Source organism: Heliconius melpomene, chromosome 9, assembly GCF_056956725.1.
Source record: "Heliconius melpomene rosina isolate 202511_hmr_F chromosome 9, ASM5695672v1, whole genome shotgun sequence".
Lineage (NCBI taxonomy): Eukaryota > Metazoa > Arthropoda > Insecta > Lepidoptera > Nymphalidae > Heliconius > Heliconius melpomene.
The window spans coordinates 533,190-553,594 of record NC_140397.1 but is presented as its reverse complement, the minus strand read 5'-3'; the positions used below and the strand labels follow the sequence as shown (position 1 = coordinate 553,594).

General features: G+C 30.6%; 1 protein-coding gene across 2 annotated transcripts in view; it reads right to left on the bottom strand.

Annotated features, from left to right (window-relative positions):
* The window catches only part of LOC146536091 (uncharacterized), a 45,316-nt gene extending 32,012 nt beyond the window's left edge, over positions 1-13,304 (bottom strand). Inside the window, exons 1-2 of one of the 2 annotated variants that reach the window (XM_085189956.1) lie at positions 13,224-13,304; positions 12,404-12,484 (exon numbers count right to left, since the gene is read on the bottom strand). The gene's annotated coding sequence lies outside the window, so the exon portion shown is untranslated. Of the gene's footprint in view, positions 1-12,403; positions 12,508-13,223 lie in introns of those variants that run through there. The other variant, XM_085189957.1, reaches the window with a different exon arrangement.
* Between the last annotated feature and the right edge of the window lie 7,101 nt (positions 13,305-20,405).

Sequence of the window (20,405 nt, the reverse complement as noted above, 5' to 3'; positions counted from 1 at the left end):
TAAAAGACTTCTATAGCTGACAACACACATTTGAAATTGGTGGACTTAGAAAGTTGATATTTCATATGTGTAGAGGGTCCTGAAATTCCTAGAACGTCGAAAATCCTGTGAACGAGAATAAAGATGTAATTTTGCTAATTTTGTTTTTACTCGAGCGAAGTTTTCTGTTTATGAAAAAGACAAAGCTGGTTAGTTGCAAGAGTAATTTACTAAAATATAATAAAATTGAAACCGAAAACAATCTATCGTTTTAAATTTCATTAACATTCAATTGTCAAAGTGCTTCAGGAGCAGAAGAAATTAAAATAATATTAACCAAGCAACCAACCGCTCTAGCCATACTTTTTTTATTGAATCTATGTAAAAAATCTTATACGCTGGTCCAACTTATTTATTTTATTAGCATATCTCTAGAGAGAGTTTTAAAAATTTCCACTACACAAAGGCTAGAAGATTTTATTGTTAAAAATGATTAAGGTAATAGCAATATAGATTTTTCTTTTTTATAAATTTTGAGACAATGTTATATAGAAAATATTAACATTGTCTAAAAATTTATAAGAAAAGAATTAAGACATTTTAGACGCCCGTGTGGTCATCTCCCACCGTTACAATGCGGTATGTGTAACAACTTCACGTGGGAATTGTTACCTACCATACATACTCGTATATTATATGTATAAAATTTAGATATTGTTTGTTTTTGCTGCCTCTGATAGTTGAAAACAATTTAATTAGATTTATTTATAGAAACAATGAGAATAACTTGATTAAATTCGAAAGGAATTTTATAATTTTAAATCAGGCCGTCCGACGGTGTTGGCGATGGCTGTGGGGTTCGATTCTCAGTCGATGAAATAATTTATTTCTAAAACACAATGTCTCGAAAACCACTGGGAGTTGAGAATGGAATGTTATAACACCAAAGTCCCTATATCTACACATATGTCAGATTTAGATTCATAACCAGATTTTATTATTTTCTTACACTTTCTACGGAGATAACTTAGAGATACGGCAAATCAATTTTTTTACTTTCTAATAAAAAGATCATTAAAATAAACATTACCGCAAAAAGGAAAAGAACCTACAACCACCACGTACTTTCCAATTGCGCCACGATCGTATAATAAGAAGAGATGATTCAATTCAATTGTTTTTTTCTATCAATATCATCTATGATGTAAGGTGGGTTAAGCTTATAAAGGAAATTATAAATCTATATATATAAAATCGAAAGGTCACTCACTCATCACGAAATCTCAGAAACTACCAGAGCTAGGAATCTCAAATTTTGCATATGAGTTATTTATATAACGTAGGTGCTCGCTAAGACGGGAATTTGCAATATTCGACTTCTAAGGGGTTTTTTTGGGGTCTAAAGTTTGTATGAAACTTCGTTACTACAAATGCTAGGAGTCTCAAATTTTGCATAGACGCCACTAGGACGTAGTCATGGAGACAGAAATTAATAATAACATAGTTGACGCGGGTGAAACCGCGAGCGGGCCGCTAGTAAATATATATTTATAGATTTATGCACATTTTATGAGGATATTTCATAGTAATAATATTTTAAAATATATGCAGTGTCAAGTCACTTTATTTTCCACTTTTCAAAAAATAACAAGAAAAAATGGGCGGTAACAGAGAAACAACTTTGGCTCCAGATTCCGTCTGCTTACCCTGCTTTTGCGGGATACAGCGTGAAGCGAAACACAAAAAAAAACCAACAAAATGTCAATAACCCTCGCATATTATAATGATAATAGTAGTAAATTGACATACGTTTGTTGCCAGTGACGAGGGTGAAAGCCGCGCGGCCGGTGCGTGCTGTCACGGTACGGCAAGAATGAAAGTTGAGTCATATCTTGTAATTGTATTATACAAATAAATGTTACTTAATGTGCTTAGCCTTGAATTGATAGCTTGATAAATGTATGTACAGGTCATTTGGTTTTTTTTTGTAGAAAATGCGGCAGAAAGTGGGGATCTAGGGAACATAGTGCCTTGACACTAGGTTTCTTCCCTATGGCGAAAAGGCTCTACTACAAAAAAATATTGTCCTGAGTGGAGATTAAATTAACAATTAACAACTGTCCACTTTGTATCACTGACATGAATGACCTTAATAGAGTTGTGTATTAATATATAGCTTCAAATTATATTCCACAAACAGAAGGGTACGCAGACGTAACCTAGGAACCCATTGTTAAAACACTCTGTCCCCATTAAGAACTTCCACTCCCCACTTACTACCAAATTCTGAAAGCATGAAAATAATAAACATTTCATTTTTTCGAGCGGGAACCTACAACCTGTGCCCTGCAACTAGCCTCTTAATAAGTATAACAAGCGGGATAAAGCGTGAATCTACAAACAATCAAGCTAGTCCCAAAGAAGACCTCATATATAATCAACTAGTATGCAATCATTTATATGTACATATTTTCTTAGAAGCCTCTCGTTATTCATAATGGGCTAAGTGCCTGGTCATTAAGCCACCGCCAGGTTTTAGGACACGACGACGTGTTTCTTCACAGTATGTATTTAATTGACGTAATTTGACACATGCGTGGTGTTTCTAAGAGAATAATAATGTTAAAGTTGTATTTGCTTTGTAAGCTTGTTTTATTTTTTAGTTTCACCCTGTATACGTTATAGAACAGGATATACAGAGATACTGTGTGCTAAGTGGCGGAACTTAACGCTGCGCTTTGTGTTCTTACCAAAGAGAAGAAAGTGAAAAGAATTCGTACCTCAAACCATCGAACCGATCAGAGACCAGCAGAGAGAGGTTTATGGATAGACAAAGAAACTCTGTTTTCCGCCTTAATACGAATGGAACCTAACGCCGCGATTTTTTACCAGACCTATATATATTGTATACATAGTGAAATCCTCTGATATTCGAAAATGAAACTATAAATCCGTTTTTAAAACTATACCATGCTGGAACGGAAATCGAAGTGACATCCCTTTCGTATAAACAACACTAACTCACATTGCACCAATATTCACTAAGAGTGCATAGTTTTTTGCAAATTATAATCAAAATTATATTGTAATATACAAGTTTTTGCACTCATAATGTTTATACAAAAACGAATTTAATAATAAATTAGTACAGTTTGCTAAGTAATTAGCAGTAGACTCGTTTTCCCGCAAAGCTGCAGAGGGAACCTAGTGGTAAGATATTTGTTCCACGCGTTGGTGGCGAAACTTAACGCCGCGCTTTATCTTTATACCAGAGCGAGGACATGAAAATATTCTAACCGGTGGGAATCGAACTCATAATCGTCGCATTTAAGCCGGGTTAATAAAACGACCAGGGTTTATCTAAGCACTAGATTCTTGCCTATCCTGTTATGCGGGAAGAAGTGGGAAGCCGTTGTGTATTTACATATAGAAATTTCTCTCTCCATTTTCTTCTATTTTTTTTCTGATATTTTTACTACAGAGATAGTTTTAGATAGAAAATATTTAGTTATAGAAATACGAACTCATTTTTCTTCTATTCAATGTTTGTATGTATGAGTAATACAAATATGATTCCATGAAGTTTAAATTAAATATTAGTTTCAAGAAAGTTCTTAAAAGTGTTGACCGTGACTTTTGAAGAAGGAATACTAGTTAGCTCTTAAAAGCTTCATACTAATATAGCCTACGTTTTTTATTTAGTTGCATTTAAAACTCCAATAGTATGAAAATAAGACACAAAATAATTGTTTTTTGATGATTTATTATTATTTAAAAAGCAATAACTTGATTGAAATACCAACGTGAAAAAAATATTTTATTTGAATGCATTCTTTATTAAGGAATGCATTAATTATAGTGGCCGTCGTGGCGTAGCGGCACTGAATATGACTGTAATCACGTCGTTTGTGGGTTCGATTCCTACACGGAAATGAGGAAATATTAGACGAAAAATGGAGAATGCAGGACCTTAACACTAAGTACCATTTTGACTACCGTGCTATATATGTGGGAAACAGCGTTGAACATAGTGGGATTTAAAAAATATTTTTACGTTTTCTAAAAAGTATTTATTTTTCCTAAATATAGAATTACACTCGAACCCCATTATAAATAAGTAGTTTTTATCTTTCACTATGGAAAATGCAATATGGAGTACATTAGCAGTAAAAGTAAAAGAAATAAAAGCTTCTAAATAAATTACAAATCTCACGTACCTACTTACAGCCCTGCCTTAATGTGTTATCTCTCTATTGTTGTCTTATTATTTCTTTTCTACATTACAACATAGCACCTCTAAAACAACATAAGTATATCGAAACAAACAAAAAGATTGGCAAATCTTATTTAAACATTACTAGTATCTACCTGCGGCTTCGCTCCCGTAGGCCAAATTTAAATTATTATAACGATTAATGATATACCTTATATAGCCCTTAGACTATTGCTTTCCTTAATAAATGGACTATAAAATACTAAAAAAATATTTTTCATTTCAAACCAATAGTTCCGGAGATTGAGAGGCGTGTTCAACCAAAACAAATCCTTCTGCTTTGTACTACTAATGAATGAATGTATGTATGTACTATATAATACTAATACTATCTAATACTAATAGTATTATATAGTACATACATACATTCATTCCTAAATATATATGTAAATGTAAAAAAAATAAAACAATAATGAACATTGTATAGCGGCGCTCGCTATGGAACTAAGTAGGTCACGTGTTGCCGTGACCTTCCTCAACTATACTTAAATTGTAACAGAATAACAGACGCGTAGAGCCTTTATTTGAAGAGGAATATAATAATCACAAAAAAATATTTTTTTACGTTTTTTAGTTATTGTATACTTAAAATACTTCTTAGATAACTTATAAATGATAATTAATTTCAAATCTTAGAGAGACAAAATGAGAGAGAAATGAGAGACAAAATCTTTGACTAAATTATTTAACATGTTTAAACGGAAACGACGAAAGTACTTAAGCGATGTTTTTCTGACAAGGTATAAAAAGCTGTTACATCTATGTAAATTTTACAATAAAGTAAATAAAACTTTGTTCTAAGAAGAATTATATTTGGTAATAACCAAACATAAACTAATACATATTTATCTTGTTACAGCATCATTTATCATGTTGGAAATGAAAATTATTAATTTCTCAAAGTAAGAATCGAAACTACAACCGCCGCGTATTCAGTCAAATGATTATGCCGCTGCGCCACGAAGGCCTCATCTAATGAAATTCATTCATCATTTAATAGTTTTCAAAATATGCAAGCTATCAGTTAATGTAAATATAATATTAAAAATTTCATAAAAATATTCACTCTGTGCTCTGTAGTGTCGTCCTTTCCCACCTAGAACTGATTCACAATCGCCTACATTCACAAACGATTTAGCAAATGTACTTGCAGTTTGGTCATTTATAGTACGTACTTACTTTGAATGGCAAAATAAACACTTTTACTTAATTAATATTTACAAAAAAATATATTTATTAAAAAAAATGATTTAGTTATTTTTCTATAGAGGTCTGAAATATGATGTCGATGATATTAAGGTAGAAACTAAACGTTAAACACCATAAGCATTAAGTACTCTCTAGAAAGAATATAGCACAATTATTGAGATTTTGAGAGGTAGAACTCTCTCTTTTTACTAGAACAAAGAAATAAAAACAATATTTTATAGTCATACAGCCGATTCTTAAAGTTCAGGAAAACATATTTAGTTACAGCTACAATTAAAAATATATTTACAATTAATTTTACCTGTTAATAATACAGTAATTAATATAATATTTAAAACGCCATTTTATATTTAAATATAAATATGGACATTTAAGAAGAACCAACCTTGATTACCTTCACTTGCAATTTTACCTCAGTAGGTATACTGTGGATGATAAACATTTAAAAACTGTTGCTTTGGTCTCAAGAGAGTCCCTATATATATACAAGTTTTGAGATAATCTATACTAATATTGTAAGAAATTTTAATTTCGTTGAACGCTATACGCTAATAAATAAGGAACCACAGTTCAAATTCAATTTTTTATCGTATTTTTTAAAAGCTAAGCCGCAAAAGCTAGCGAACAATACTAGTGATTTGGTTTAAGAAAAAATAATTATTTCAATAAAAAAATTAATGAAAAATTATTAGTTATAGAGAAACAATCAATTTTCATTATGGGATTTCCCTCCAAACTTACAACTTTTCGTATTGAACGTCGCGCAACGCACTATGCCAACACTGCTAATACTTACCAAAACGAAGAAATTAAATTATTTCAATTCCCAGGCGGGAATCAAACCTATAATTATCACATTAACATTCGGGCGTAGCTCCAATGCGCCAAGACATCTTAAAATAAGATTTGCGTACATATCAATAACTTTCACTGAATAACAAGTAACTATACGTGAAGAACGATAAAATTTGTTCTCATACATTCAACTCTCTTGCAAAGGCGCCATCGCTAATCGATTTTAAATTCAAGTTAAACACCCATTACAACATTTCCCTTTGCGTTGAACTTTGACATACAACTACTGTGCGCTTACTTTTGATGCGTGTTCTAGAAATAGATAGATTCTGCTATAGTCGCGAAATAGGATGAGGATTTATGCAATTATTTTATATATTGTATATGAAATAATTGCGTATTGCAGCCTCATAATATACTTGCTGATATTATTAAACTGAAAAGTTTGTTTGGTTGAACGCTCTAATCTTAGGAACTATTGGTTGGAATTGAACAATGATTTTTATATTGGATAGTCCAAAAGGATTAATTTTCATATTTATGTATTAATCTAGTTATTAGTCTACAAAGAGAACATTTTAAAAGCCTCGATGTCATGCGTGTGCATAATAAACAATACTGTATTATACAAGTAAACAATTATAAATCTAAATATTTTGGTTGCTCTATAATTTACTTGTTATGCAAAGTGCAGATGAGACATAATCTACATATTAGACAATGTGTGTCATCGCTCGCCTATCATTACACTGATTTTGATGTGGTTTTTATGATCATACAATTATTACATAAGGTAGCGGATATATTTCCATATAATTTGTTTAACATAATTGTTCTTAAAGTTATGATTAACTCTCTTTCGTGCATTACTTTTTATGTATTTCATTTCACTTATAATTTAGGCGGGCTTGCTTGGTTAGGCGGTGACATGTTGAGACTTTTATATTATAGAAATATTCGTAGTTATGTCAAACGAAGAGGGAAGACACTCCACTCGGCTGAATGATTATATTTAAATAATTTCCATTTCCGTGCTAGTAGACAGAACGTGGCGTTGGGTTTCGGCACTTAAACTGGACCACGATGACAATCGGAGTGTTATAATACCCGGTTTCTACCGTGAGAAGAGCAGGTGATTTAAGGAACATTGAACTCCCTTCCCCCAAAGCATTACCCGCTTAGTTCCTCTACTATACAGGAAATAGTGAGAGACTGAAAAATATAGATCAAGTTAGCCTACGGTAGGTTAAACACAGTGACTAATATATTAATCAAAATTTGGGAAAAATAACTTATCTTATATCTCACCATATAAAATAGATAGATGCCTAAAAAAATGTTAACAGGCTCCCTATGCTTATCCTACTATACGTGAGATACAGCGTAAAGCTATAAAAAAACATTACCACAATAATTTTCAGTACTTGTTTAAGTAACCATCACATTTAGATCACAGGTTCAACACCCTAAAGTAACTACTCCCTAAAAGAGCCTAAAGTACTAACTCGTAACTACGAGATTACATAATGTTTTATTACATACACTTACATGCAGAAACATGTTAAATAACCATATAAAAATGACCATATAAGGGCATCTCAATAATAGGCAGAAAGTAAGTATTTAATTATAGACTTTTATATCACCGATTTGTCTCGAAACAATCGTTTGGTTACATACCTCCTTATTAAGTGTACGTTATAAAAATTGCTGTAACGATTTCTATAAAATTGTAGATATTTTAACACGTTAAATTTGCCTCGCCTTTTATTATGGAGGCTTGCGTAAAGTAGGTAAGAGCATATAAAATTAATATTATTCTAATATGCTTGCAGGTACACAATCGTGAATCGAAATGTATTGAATCCCGTAATTCAAAATGCCTCAAGAATTCAGAAAGAGTGGTTCCACACTGGCAGTCTCTTAACACTAGGTTTCTAGGTTCTCTCTGCCTTTTTTGGTATGTGTAGGATTAATTCGATTTGAAAATTTTATGTACTATTATGTCATTTTTAACGACATTCGCTTATAAACAAAAATACGAAGAACATCAATATTTCCCATAAATTTGTTATAACAAAAGAAATTTATATTTATTTCGCACTTAAACTACGTTATGCACTCTTAAAAAGTATTGGGCGTGTATGTCTAATGTTTTAAATGTTATAGCCAACGGTGATTGTTGTAGCTCGTGTCAATTTTATACATAAATGATAATATATTTAACTCTACTTTGCGTGGATTTTAAGACGCAAAATAAAAAAAATCTGTTTTTTATCCTCGTTTTTTTGTCTCCCACCATCATGTGTGTACTCGTATGTTCAACCAGAGCGGATGAATGAAAATAATTCTTTCCAAGAATCGAACTACGAGACCTTGCGTGTCGAGTGACATTTATCGTCTATAACGTCCACTAAAGCAGGAAAATTAAAATAATTTATCTGTAATCGTTCAATCAAAGTGGTGTATGGAAATGTAGTGTCCTAACACTAGGTTCCCAGTTCCCTCTGTTTACCCTGCTATATGCTGAATACATGGGACCGAACTCACAGCCGTCACGCTTACAGTCAGACCCTATAGCTCAAAAACCTCAATAGAAAATAACCATTAATTTTATCAATAACTTTACATCACACTTGTTCGACCAACCAATATTTTATTCTATAGCCATTATATATTGACTATCATCATTAATTAACTTATTATATAGCTTTCAACACTTTTCTATACCAATATATACTTATCTATACATTTGAAAGCTTATAAAGTAGTAATTTTATATGAATCATTATAGCAACGTCCACGGTACGTTAGGGATTTAGAGCGAAGGCGGCGGCACAAAGGTCGCGGTGTAATGACAATCAAATATTGCGAAATTGGATGGACCTATATTATTATAAAGCAACTTTGTATTAATATACAAAGATATTTTATTTATGAGTATATTTTGTCTGTTCGTAGGTTCTATTCCTACTGAGGGTAGTGGTTATATTTAAATTATTCTCATTTTCCAGCTCTGGTAGACAAAATATCGTTGAGCTCCGCCAGTCATCAGAATGTAGCACAAGGTTCCCTTTGCCTACTCAGCTATATACAAGATACAACGTAAAGCTAAAAATTTTTTTTAGAGTGCATTACTTGACATTTAGACCATTTGCAAATTAGTCAAAGAGTGAATTAGTTAAAGTGCATTACTTGTCACTTATCACTCATTACCACGCATCGGCGCCTATACAAAGAGACTACAGGTGTATCGAATTCTATTCAATATTATATACTTAGTGAACAATCAATGGAAACCTAGTGTTTATTATTAGTTCTGCATTATTTATAAAAGACATGTAACTAGAACAGTTCTGACGACATATTCTGAAAATTAACTTAATATAACATTCATATATTTAATAGCAATACTAAGTTCACACTTTTTTCCATATTTAGCAGTGAAAGCCGAGGGAACCTAGTATTAGGACACTCTGTTTCTCACGACCTTTCAACTTTTCGAGATATTGCATGTTGACTAGCGGACTTCGTTCTCTCGAGTAGGAATCGAATCCACAACCCTTGTGCTTACAGTCTGACGCTGTACCTACTCTTGCTTTTGTATATAGTACGTTAGAAAATATTTAAATTATGCTTCTTATAGAGTCTTCGTAAATGGCTACTATGCAGATAATTAATCCACATTTCATTGTGACGCACTGTTATGGAAAGCTGTTTAGTGATTTTCAATATAAACTGGTACTGGCATCACTATAAAAGATCTCTTGAAAATAATTTCCGCAATTCTTATATGTTTATTCATACATTTAATTAGTGAAGAAAATGAAGCATAAAACTATTTTACTATAATTATTAATACAAAGAATTTTGGTGGCCCTTGATTTCGCTTCCTACTTTCAAATTGTGTACATTAAATATCGCTTTGATTCTTTAAAATAACAATGGTTAAAGAAAATGAAAATCAGCTTCACATTGTACCCCGTTCACAGCAGGGTAGGAAACCTAGTTTTATGACACTCCCAACCCCATTTTCCGCCGAATTCTGGAGGTTGCATGTTGAATAATGGAACTCATCACCGCGGTTTGCCCCGATACCAGAGCGAAAAAATAGAAATTAAAATTATATATAATTTAAATAAATAATTCAGCACAATTTCAACCACGATTATGTTTTAAATATATCAAATACATATATGGAATTCGAATCCCAGAAGCATCACATATAATCAAAGTACCATAAGCAAGATTTTTTTTTATTGTAATAAAGATAATTTTTATAATGTATTCAAAATAAAATATTTAATAATTAGATATCGCAAATAAATATTTTTTAAGTATTGTTCTATTTTGCCTGAGATTGAACACACTACATCGGTTAATCAATTATTCATTAAAAATATCAAACTACATCAGGATGTCATACAATTTCAAACATAATTTACCATTTACCAAAGTGTTAAGTGCGCGTTGAAGTCTTTTGTATGACATTTAAAATGTAACCGTAATGTCTGTAAACAAGTTATTGATCGTTTCTTATTACTCATAGTATACAAAACCCGTGTAATAATTTTAATGTAAATTGTTAATTAACAAGAAATAGATAAATATAATAAATTTCTTACGTATTTTTAGTATTTTAAATAAAAACAAATAAAGATAAATGTCGAGACCTCTATTTTCCTTTCCATATAAAAAGAAGATATAAAGAAAGGATTGTATATTAATTATATAATTAAATAGAAAGAGATTGCCTATTTTTTCTAAAATTGGAATTCATATTTTTATATTTTCTGAGGAGAAAGTAAAGAAGAAGAAAAAAAAAAGTTATATATACGCTAAAATAATAATTATGAAAGGCAATACACTTATTTCTCGAAATCTATTTAAGCAAATATCAGACCTGAGTTATATAGTCCGTGTTTCTATCATGTTGAAAGATATAACGTAAAAAATGGAGTGACTTATCACTCTCACTCTTTACTATTGGTATAACGGCTTAATATTGAACTATTTATTCATTTGATACTATAAAAAAATCCTGTCATAATTTTTAATAATCCTTATATAGATCCTTGGAACTACTTACGTTCGGCTTAATTCAGTTATTATTGTTGTACAGTTGAAAAACAACCATAAAATACGATATGATGTAAAAAAACAAAGTTTTGTCGTCAGTTCCGCAAAATTCAAGTGCATACTATATTTGGGACATATGTTTGCTCATAATAAAGTAAACAACTTATTATCTGACAAAAACAAACATATTTTTTTCCGTTTAATTTTTTTTTTATTGTTTTGTTTGTGACGTTTACTATTAAGCATTTAATTTGTATGAATTATACAAATTAAACTGACTTCAAAGGCCTGTCAGCTACCTGGGTACCTATATTGTATAAGTAAATGCTCCGTCTAGAAATGTACCCCCATGTCTTGAAAACTACTAAACCGTTCATTCATCAAAAAGTTCATCAGAAAAGCCTCAATATGACTTTTGGTTTCAGAGAAATTTGTGGAAAGACATACATATGGTAACAAAATCATGCACACCTACTTAGAAGGCTAAGTAGATCGCCATATTCATATATTATTGTTATTCTAAAATATCGTTTACATATAGGTCAAACCAATAACCTCCTCTTTTAAAAAGTTGGTTAAGAATATTATTAAAATATCAGTTAGAGTTTTACAGCTGTTTTATGAAGAGCATGTTAAAAATTTAAAGTTTTTTTGTGATTCAATCGATATATTAACAGTATTTTTTTATTTTATTGTCAAGTTATATAATAGCGTTACAAAATAATCTTACATGATATTATAAAACAATCGATGGTAAATCTAGGTAAAAGAATTAATAGAAAGAAACGTTCGTTAAATAATAGTGAAAACTTTTATGTAATATTTATTTTACTTATAGGCAAAAATAATTTGAGCAAATTGAAATCATATTTATGAATTAATTAATGAAATACTCAAAATAACACTAAAAACAGAAGAAAACTCTTAATTTTAATTACATCTGAAGAAATGTGTGAGAATTTTTCTGTTATAGTTTTTCAATTATTATTATAAATAATGAAATAATAAATAAGTATATTTCATTTAATAAAATAAATAATTTTTGGTCTTTGCAAAATAATAACTTACCTCAGTCGATTATTCTGGTCTCAGCAGTTCACTGATACAAATCACTTCACACGATAATCACTATTAGCTTGTACTATGGAACTGTGAATTTTATTTATAAAAAAATATTATTTCAATATCTTTATAATACATAGAAAACTCTTATTTCAATACCTGAATAATAACTATTAAAAAACCCCTTTAATAACATGAAATGCTAAACACACTTAAAAGTATCAAAAAAGCTTTCGATAGCTTTTAAAAAAATGTTTTTTAGTTATTTATTTAAGATTTAAATATTATGATTATTATAAGAGAGCTCTAAAGTAAGAAAAAATAGGTTCCTATCTATTGTATAAGAGTATTCTGTATAACACGTAACGGGCAAAAACCGCGACGCGCGAACAATGATTCTCATGGCGTTACGCAAACGTCATTCGTAATTAAGCTTATTTTTCTCGAAACAAACATTTATTTGGGCAATTTTTTAGATTTTTTGACAATGATAAAATATAATATGTGTCAATTGCTTTTGAAGATTCACGTGGAGGACCAGACCTCCATTATTGCTTTTATATATATTTTACAAGTAATTTTTGGCTTTAGGTCTTAAGCTTTAACTCGTATGTTTTTCAATTATTTTATTATCAAAATGCAGAATTTTATCAATTATTTTACATGAATTTGAATATTTAAAAAAAAAATAAGAAGAATCTTATAAAAAATTCAATAAAAACACAATTCAAAAGCACAAGCCAAGCTTAACTACGAAACACTATGAAACAATTATTATTTAAAGAAACAAAAAAAAATAATAAAATTAAATTTAAATATAATATACCGTTTCTTTAGTATAGGCGAGGAGATGAGACGCGCGTCGGACGAAGACTGCGATGCTAGCGTGTAGAGCGACGAGGAATGCCGTGAAAGCAGGGTGGCGTGTCAAGGGCGGGATTTTATTTCATTATCTGAAATGAATGCGGAATATTATTTGTTTTTTTGGTTATTTTAATTAGATGGTCCGTGCTTTTGGTTTTAATTGGTTTGAAAGTGTCATCTTGGTAAAGTCACTTCACTTTTCCCGGAAAGCATAAAGCGTAGAGTTAAACTAAGACACTCCCTGCTCCATTTTCTCACTCAATTCAGGAATCTAACCCACAACCGACACGTACAGTCAGAAGCTGTGCCACATTACCAAGATGGCCTAAGACAAGCTTAAACATCCACATATGAAATCAAAAGTTATGATCATCGGTAAATATTTTATTCCCAAGACTGGCGAATTACAAATTAAGTATATATAAAGAAACGATAAGCTCGTGAGAGAAGTAATCAAAACATCATTACTATAAACTATGAATGCAAAAGAGTAATGTTACAAATTGTTATTTACATAGAGATTGTTGATAAGAGAAATAAATAAATAATTAACTGCATGCTGTATTCCGCGCATAGCGGGGTAGGCAGAAGTTGCTAGTGTACTTAGTGTTAAAATACTCCGATGTGGAGTGTTGTGGAATGGCGGATATCAACCTTCATCAAGGTGGAGAAATTAACATAATTATTTCCTTTGAATGGAATTGGAATTCACATATGTTATGTTTACAGTTAATCGCTGTGCTCTAGATCCTTCCCACCTTTTCTTATTTATGCGGAAAAAGCATAAACCTAAAAGAATTATAAGCGAGTATCTATTAATCGCTAGGGTCGTTTTTAACGTTCACTTTTAACTCATAAATCATGCAAAATGTTTCAAATTTTGAATTACGAGTATAATAAGCATAATAGTGTAAGGGAAGCCAAATACAGGAAAACTTACAAAGATCAATATAAGCTTCCTAGCTAATAAATAAAACGTAATTCGTTTTGCCGTCATGATGCAGCAAGGACATATTTTATTAGAAAGTATTTTTTTTTATTTACACGTGTCTAGCATATAGCGGAATGGACGGAGAGTATTTAGTACAAAAAGCTCTGTATTAATTTCAAATATATTTCGTGTTGAGTGACGCAACCAGATCAAAGAAATTTAAATACTTCATTTCTCCAAATGGGAATCGAACTCACAGCCATCGGATTACAGTAAAATGTTTTTTAACTGTACCACATATTATTATTAAAATTATTCATATTAAAATAAAAAAATAAATTAAAACATATATATGTTATTTTAATTGTTTTTTGCTCTACATTTAGAGTGTAATGAAGGTGGCTCTCGAGTGGCACACAAGGCCGCGGGCAATTCGAATATTCAACGGCTTTATTGGCTTTTATCAAACGTCTTCGTTTAAAATTGGTCGTCATTAATATATTTGAAAATAACCTTGCATTGACTATCCTGTTATAGTTATTGTTCGAATATGATTGTTTCCTAAAATAACTGTGAAGCCACCACAACTGCATAATATATTATTATACATTATATTTTTTCTATTTTCACATAGGTATGTACCAGATATATATATATTTTCATACTCTTAGTTTCACTAAATAAAGGCAGATTTGTATACAAAAGTACACAAATCTGAACGCAGCGATAATTAAAATATCTTTTCAACTGACCTAGAGTCGTATCCAAACCTAGAGTCGTGGGGTACTTCGTACGAGTCCCGCTGGGTTAAGATTTGTATACATTTCAAATTATTTTTTTATTTTAAAATAGAAAGAGAAATTAATGACAAGACACTTTATTCTTAACTTTACTACAAAGACTAGATCTTTTGGAGACATTAAGTCGGGCACGACTGGCACAGAATACAACATTTGTAATCAGGCTAGTAAATAAAAACAGTTAATAAGCATTTCCAAAGGTGAACTTTGAACTTATAACCATCGAGACTTTAAAACGTAACACAATTGAAGCATGCATTATATTTATTTTATTATTATTATATTATGTATATAAAAATATTTTATTAATATAAATCTTAGATTATGTAAGATTTATATTAATATTATACATTAATCAATGTAATAATGATTTATAATGACTCCGTTCGCATTTGACTTTTACTTAATAGACGTCATGTTTATAAAAAAGACACTTTCATTGCGCAGTTGAAATATTTAGTCAATACTGTCGATTTCACGCCGCGGGTCGTGGGTTCAAACGTCAAGAGGAAAATTATATTTCATTTATAATTAACATAATATGTTATAAATTGCGGATGGAAGTTATTTCCAAGCAAGTGTATTAGCAACTATATTATAAGAAAATACAACTTACATAAATAATTATAAAATGAAGATAATAAAAAAAATATTCATTTAACAAAACAAAGTACTACTATTATAACGGCTTGTAAAAAAATCATACACCCCATTTTCTATATAAAAAGATTATATTTTTTGTTTAAATTTAATATGCATAATAAGTAAGTGTGTAAACTACGACAATTTTTTTAGATATTACAATATGTTTTATTCAAGAGATATCATAATTTCTTAATATTTTATTTTATTTTAAAATTACTCATCGATTGTGAAACTTGACATGATGGTATTGCTTTTAATAGTGATAGTTCCAAAATAAAGTCCATACTAAGATGGCCGCGTTAGTAATATCCGTTAGTTATTTTGTGTTAACATTATCAATGAAGTATAAACAATGAGTTTTAAAAATGTTGTCTGTTTGTTTGTGCATTTTTGAACTTAATATCAGAAATTGCTTAACCGATTTAAGTGCAGTTTTCAGGATTATATTTTAACTAACTGCTTTTATTTAGTGTTTGTTTCATTTCAGTCGGTTCATAAATAAAAAAGTTACATAGCTATTGATATCAATATAAAATATTTTGTTCCACAAAATTTTTGTATCGAACTCTTTAATGAATTGGCTGAAACTATTTTTTTTTAGATTTAAGTTAATTATGTCGCAAGAAGGTTGCCACTAATAAATATAACTTAAATTTTAATTTAAAAAAGCCACGGTGAAGTTGAGAAATAACGATAGTTATAGAATAACAAAAAAGTGAAATGTTTTACCACTCGATTTGCCCATACTATAAAAGAGAAACGTATAATATTGTCTTGAAATTGGAAAAAAATATCACTTATTTTAATTTTGCTAAGCTCATATGATTTTTCGTAACAAATGTCGCCAAAACAAAAAAAGTATTTTTAAATATTTTTTTTTTATAATAATTATTATTATTTTGCTTTCTTGAAGATGTTCTGATTTTATTAAGCAACATGTTGACAGTAAAGTACGCACATTAAATTTGGTTAATTTTTAGAAAGAAGATTCACAATTTACTTTTATTTTGAAATTTATGAGTATACTAGTGGACCCGGACGCGGCTACACCTGCTTCAACTATAAGAATATTTATTAAATATATTCATGAAATTATTTTCAATTTTCTATAGAATTAGTAAGAAAATATAAGCTTAAATAATCAAAAAGAATAATAAGTAGAGACATATTATTAGAAAAAATTATCTGAGTTATTGAAATGAACCAACAAAAGGATTAAAAGTAACTAAAGGATAGGTATTCTTAATATTAGAAAAAGTACCTAAAGTTTTCCGTGCATGCGTACATAGATATCGACTCTACGAAATAACTAAACATTTCTCTCTATTAAGTAGGATAATTTTAACGGGCAATATCAAATAAAATAAGAAGAGAACCAAAGTGTAGCTTAAATTAATTATAAACAGCAATTAATTACATAAACATTAACAATAGTTCGAAAATGTATGAAAATTTATAAAACCGTCAACGTCATCTGCCCGTTCGCGTCGGTCTTACTGTGCCGCCTGAAGGCTAGGTCATTTGGAATCAGTGACATCTCCTTAATTATTTATTAGAATGCCATACAGTAAACTATAATTTCAATCTAGATAAAATGTTAAGAGTGACTATTCATAAGGATGAATATCAAAATGTCGCGGTAACGGTTGCGTAGCGACGCGACGGTTGTTATTAAGATGGCAGAATAAATTGCATGTCAAATTAGAAAGTACTTTAAAATATATTAGTTTATATGTGTAATGTAATGTTATATAGCCTATAGCACTTCTGAAGAATGCAGCTTTCATATAAAATAAAAACAATGAAAATCGGACCAGTAGATCCAGAGATCTTAGCGTTCAAACAAACAAACAAACAAACAAACAAACAAACAAACAAACTCTTCCGCTTTATTATATTAGTATAGATATAAAGCTAACTTTTCATATAATAATAAAAACAAATAAAGGAAAGAAATAAAGTGTATTCCAACGGTAACTTCTGTACGAGTTTTTTTTCTTCTTATATTAGTCTAGCTTTTCACTGAAATTACGTCCCTGTAGTCAAATTGAGATAACTAAGAGCTGTTTACGACATTTTTATATTCACGCTGTATCCCGTACAAAGTGTAGAAAAGGAGCTGGAGAATCCTGGGAACTTAGAATTAAGACACTCTGTTCTTTTGACTTCACTCTGTTCTCAGACTTTACCTCGTTACCAAATCGAACCCACAACCGTCTGTGGGCCTGCTCGACAACTGCTCGGCTTATAACATTTAATTTTTCCTTATATTCTTTTCCTATAACTGAAGCCACAGGTACATTGGGTTATATCGAAACAATGTATTATGACTTCCTCTATAAATGGACTATCCAACACGATAATTAATTTTTCACTTCGAACCATGAGTTCTTGAGATAAGCACGTCGAACCAAACATACAGCATTGTAATATACTAGAATAAATATTTATGTATACTTTATTTATAAGCTGACGAGACTATCAGTTACCTAAGACGCTACTATATATAACAGGCGTGAGATACGCTAGTTTATAGCCATCGAACAACAATAGGAAGAAAAGCCCCACCGGCAGTAATGAGACTGTTACATACGAATATATGGACTGGTTCCGTTAAAAAAAATAAATTATAGCCCACCAATTTATTATACGTGGTACGTTTCAGTGATTTACGTTTGTAATAGTTTTGAAGTGAAGTTAATGATCGTGAAGTTGGTTTACGTGGTGTTATGTGGTAGGGGTTTTTTAGCTTCATAGCAAGGTAGGCAAAGGGAACCTGGAATCTAGTGTTAAAACACTAACGTGTCAATACGTAATGTCAATAATGAAATAAGATGGAGAGTGCAGAAAGTGATTTAAAGTCGTTTTGGAATCAGCTTTTGATACAAAAATACACAGTTATAAGCTTTTTTTTGCAGCAATTACTATATGTTCTTTATTCTTTCAATTCCAATAGGTAAATACCCAAATACGTATACATAATCGAAAGCAATAAAAGTCGAAGCTAAACGCTAGTCAATAGATATAACCTACCTACTTATATTAACATAATATTGCACAAACAATTTAAAATACAATTTTATATATTTTGTAATCAAGGACAATAGTAATCAGGTAATCAGCATCACTTTATGTATACATATTTGTCACGCTTCTCAAAAAAAATATTAAAAACGCCTTCATAAAGCCTCATTAGAAAATGTTAGACGTTTGTATTGGTTATAAACAGCTATTTATTATATTGCGTAGTTGTACTCTCGTGATTGCTCACGGTTATTGTGGATTCGAATTTGATTTGGGGAAAATATTGTCTGCAGTTTGGACTTGTCTAGTCTAGAATATCCCCATTTAAAAAGCGGCGTGGAGTATCACCACTAAATATGCAATGCCTTTAGAATTCGACAGAAAGTGGGGAACGAACTGTTTTACCAGGTTCCTTCTACCTATCCTGCTATGCGGGAAAGCTAAAATAACATTAAAAATACATAAATAAAGATGGCGAAATAAAACAATCGTGATTTTTGTTAAAAATATTAATTATTTTTAGCGGTTTAAGCGCAAATGAAATTTCTTTCAATGTCACAGAACTGTGTAAATAATAGTTATTATAGATATGATAATAAAAGCGCAACGGTCTCTTTGAGAGAGTCGTGACGACCTCTTTGCAAGAAAAAAATGTCTTACTTCATGGCACAGCGTGTGACGGTAGGAGCGACGGTAGTAAGTTCGATTCCCCTTGGGGGAACACATTACTTTCATTTTCTCGCTCTGTCAACAAGATAAGACGCTATGTTGAAATTGAACGGAATGTGGACTAGGTTCCTTCTGCTGATCCTACTACATACGGCATATAGCGTTAAAAAAATCTTAGTAACACACTGTTATATAAGATTCCTTAAACAATTAAGTGTTGGGTCGAATTCTACCGTAACGCAACTTTTTTTTTGCTCTATCTAATATTAGAGGAAGGGAAGCGTATTTATGGGAATGGGGTGTATTAACACTAGTTTCGCGGATTCCTTCTGATTTGTGCGGGATACAGCGTGAAACTAGAAAAAGTATAAAAAATTCAACCTAGCGGGATTTATAAATGTAAATTTTAAATTGACATTTTTTAATGTCAAGTTCCTGAAGTAGGTGCTTTCACCAAACAAATTCATCAGCTTTCTAATATAGTACTGCCTTATCAAATCAAAATATTTTTACTAGTAATTACGAACGTGTACTTACAATGAAAATGTAAACGACTAACTACTGTGCCTACTATTATATTTAACATCTCTAGCAATCATCATAACATGTGAAATAGGTATTTAGGTTAAGTTATATTAATGTATGAAATATCTTATTTTGTAAGAAGATATTAGTATCATAGTATGGTAAATAAAACCATGGTGATGCAATGGAGGTAATGTTTAAACGTACACGCGATGCTTATGGGTTCGATTTCTTCTTAGAGTTAGGCTTATTTTGCATGTAAATGACATTCATAAAGATATAAAAAGACAGGCCAACGTGGCGCAAATTTTAACCCAGGCATAATAAGAGATATATGTAGCTTAAGCCTAAAAAATATAAAAATATAGTATTATAGTATGTTAATGGCAGATTCGAGCTGTTATTAAAGACTATAATAAAAAAAAAATCTTTAATATAAATATTAAAAATAAAACATTTTTTTTTGGAAAACGTATATAACATTTCTTTCCTATGTGTGGAATAACACTTTAAAAATGTAAAAAATATCTGATCCACTTTCTTAAAAAGA